General features: G+C 42.3%; 1 pseudogene; it reads left to right on the forward strand.

The window, feature by feature from the left end:
• The first annotated feature begins 240 nt into the window (after positions 1–240).
• LOC138171920 (heat shock cognate 71 kDa protein-like) lies at positions 241–2,521 on the forward strand (annotated as a pseudogene).
• The last annotated feature ends 216 nt before the right edge of the window (positions 2,522–2,737 follow it).

The following is a 2,737-nucleotide window of genomic DNA, read 5'->3' on the forward strand; positions in this document are numbered from 1 at the left end:
AATCAATTCATTTAGGATAAAAAGGAAAACTGTTAACTGAGAGAAAAACTCTTTTTTTTCAAATATACTTGATAAATATCTAATATCAAGTTGCAGATATATAAGAGAAAAAACAATTCCCTGATAGATAAGTGGTTTCAAAAAAGATATGAATAAACACTACAGATTATTACAAATTGCTAATAAAAAGGTGAATATTAAAACAACTCAGGAAACTGACAAAGATTATAAAAAATTGCTACTCAGCGCAGCAGCAGCCTTTCTCTCTCCACAGTGGTCAGCTACGACCTCCCCCGACTCCCCAGCAACCATGTCGAAGGGACCCGCAGTTGGCATTGATCTTGGCACCACTTACTCCTGTGTGGGAGTCTTCCAACATAGGAAAGTGGAGATCATTGCTAATGACCAAGGAAACAGGACCACCCCAAGCTACGTGGCCTTCACCGACACAGAACGTTTAATCAGTGATGCTGCAAGGAATCAAGTTGCAATGAACTCCACCAACACAGTTTTTGATGCCAAACTTCTGAATGGCCGCAGATTTGATGATGCAGTTGTACAATCAGACATGAAGCATTGGCCTTTTACGGTGGTGAATGATGCAAGCAGGCCTAAGGTCCAAGTGGAGTACAAAGGGGAGACCAAAAGTTTCTATCCAGAGGAAGTATCTTCTATGGTCTTGACCAAGATGAAAGAAATTTCTGAAGCTTACCTTGGGAAGACCGTCACAAATGCTGTGGTCACAGTACCAGCCTATTTCAATGATTCCCAACGTCAGGCCACCAAAGATGCTGGAACCAGAGCTGGTCTCAATGTGCTTCGAATCATCAACGAGCCAACTGATGCTGCTATTGCTTATGGCTTGGACAAAAAGGTTGGTGCCGAGAGAAATGTGTTGATCTTTGACCTTGGAGGTGATACCTTTGATGTCTCCATTCTTACCATTGAAGATGGCATCTTTGAGGTCAAGTCCACAGCTGGGGACACCCACTTGGGTGGGGAGGACTTTGACAACCGAATGGTCAACCATTTCATTGCCGAGTTCAAGCAAAAGCACAAGAAGGACATCAGTGAGAACAAGAGGGCTGTTCGCCGTCTGCGCGCTGCTTGTGAACGTGCAAAGCATACCCTCTCTTCCAGTACCCAGGCCAGTATTGAGATTGATTCCCTCTATGAAGGTATTGACTTCTATACATCAATCACAAGAGCCCGTTTCGAAGAGCTGAATGCTGATCTCTTCCGTGGCACCCTGGACCCTGTGGAGAAGGCCTTAAGAGATGCCAAGCTAGATAAGTCTCAGATTCATGACATCGTCCTGGTGGGTGGTTCCACTCGAATCCCCAAAATCCAGAAGCTTCTGCAAGACTTTTTCAATGGCAAGGAGCTCAATAAGAGTATCAATCCTGATGAGGCTGTTGCTTATGGTGCAGCTGTCCAGGCTGCCATTTTGTCTGGAGATAAATCTGAGAATGTGCAGGACTTGCTTTTGTTGGATGTCACTCCTCTTTCCCTTGGAATTGAAACTGCTGGTGGAGTCATGACCGTTCTGATCAAATGCAATACCACCATCCCCACCAAGCAGACACAGACCTTTACCACCTATTCAGACAACTAGCCTGGTGTGCTTATTCAGGTTTATGAAGGTGAGAGAGCGATGACAAAGGATAACAGTCTGCTTTGCAAATTTGAGCTCACAGGAATTTCTCCAGCACCCAGGGGTGTTCCTCAGATTGAAGTAACATTTGACATTGATGCAAATGGCATCCTCAATGTTTCTGCTGTGGATAAGAGCACAGGCAAGGAGAACAAGATCACTATCACCAATGATAAAGGACGTCTGAGCAAAGAAGACATTGAGTGTATGGTCCAGGAGGCTGAGAAATACAAGGCTGAGGATGAAAAGCAGAGAGACAAGGTGGCTTCCAAGAATTCTCTTGAATCTTATGCTTTCAACATGAAAGCAACTGTAGAGGATGAAAAACTGCAAGGCAAAATTGGTGATGAAGACAAACAGAAGATCCTTGACAAATGTAATGAAATAATCAACTGGCTGGATAAGAACCAGACTGCTGAGAAAGAAGAATTTGAGTATCAGCAGAAAGAATTGGAGAAGGTATGCAACCCCATTATTAGTAAGCTGTACCAGAGTGCAGGAGGCATTGCCTGGTGGGTTCCCAGGGGGTGGAGCAGCCCCATCTGGAGGTGCTTCTTCTGGACCCACCATTGAAGAGGTCGACTAAACACATCAGAGCATTCCACACAGCTTTTCAAAAATTGAAGGACTCAAATTTGTAGCCAAGGCAGTAGCAGTTTAAAAGTAACATTTAAGCTACTGTGTAAATCTGGGCATTTTGAATACTTGAATGTGTGCAGAGGGAGAGAAGTAAACAACATTGCACTTTATCAGTACTGTAAACAAGTGGAAATGCAATTGTCTTGGAGAATAAAATCTATTTAAAATTGGCACCATAAAAAAAAAGATTATAAAAAATTGAAATACCGTTGGAGAGGCTGCAGGAGGACAGGCATGTTATGATACTATTGGTAGAGCTATCAGTTGGATGAACTAAACATTTTGGAATGATGTGATAGAAAAAGGTGACTAAAACATCCGTACCTTTTGACCTAGTGGTTTATATTCTAAGAAATTAAAAGATGGTGGAATAAAAACATTCGGTTTGTATTAAACTATTCATTACAACTTTTTTATGGTAGCAAAGACTTAAAAACAAAATGA

Source organism: Petaurus breviceps, unplaced genomic scaffold (assembly GCF_028583685.1).
Source record: "Petaurus breviceps papuanus isolate PSGF00001 unplaced genomic scaffold, PetGlider_PUasm1.0 470, whole genome shotgun sequence".
NCBI classification, from domain to species: domain Eukaryota; kingdom Metazoa; phylum Chordata; class Mammalia; order Diprotodontia; family Petauridae; genus Petaurus; species Petaurus breviceps.